At 36.2% G+C, this 271-nt stretch overlaps 1 protein-coding gene across 4 annotated transcripts in view; it reads left to right on the top strand.

Annotated features, from left to right (window-relative positions):
• LOC126899344 (ELAV-like protein 3) overlaps positions 1 to 271 on the top strand; it is a 38,626-nt gene that overhangs the window by 27,943 nt on the left and 10,412 nt on the right. The gene's annotated exons all lie outside the window — the stretch shown is intronic.

Raw genomic sequence — 271 nt, 5'->3', positions numbered from 1 at the left:
AATATATACGTAAGCCGTATGCACGCGGATGATAATGGTCAGTCAAAATAAAAATTTGTTTATATATATATATATATAATATTGATGACAAGCACGCGTGTACGGGTACGATAACCAAAAATAAATTTATACAGGAATAGTATTGCCGGCGTATAATGAGCGAGGCGTATGGTGGGGTGAATGCGTTATGACAATCTAGTCTAGACGACGGAATATGCGATAACGCGTGGCGTTTTAAGAGTTACATACATACATACATACATACATACAT

Source organism: Daktulosphaira vitifoliae, unplaced genomic scaffold (genome assembly GCF_025091365.1).
Source record: "Daktulosphaira vitifoliae isolate Bord-2020 unplaced genomic scaffold, ASM2509136v1 Scaffold_2, whole genome shotgun sequence".
In the NCBI taxonomy this organism is placed as follows: Eukaryota; Metazoa; Arthropoda; class Insecta; order Hemiptera; family Phylloxeridae; genus Daktulosphaira; species Daktulosphaira vitifoliae.
Note: the sequence above shows the minus strand (reverse complement) of the source record. Positions and strands in the feature narration are given on the sequence as shown.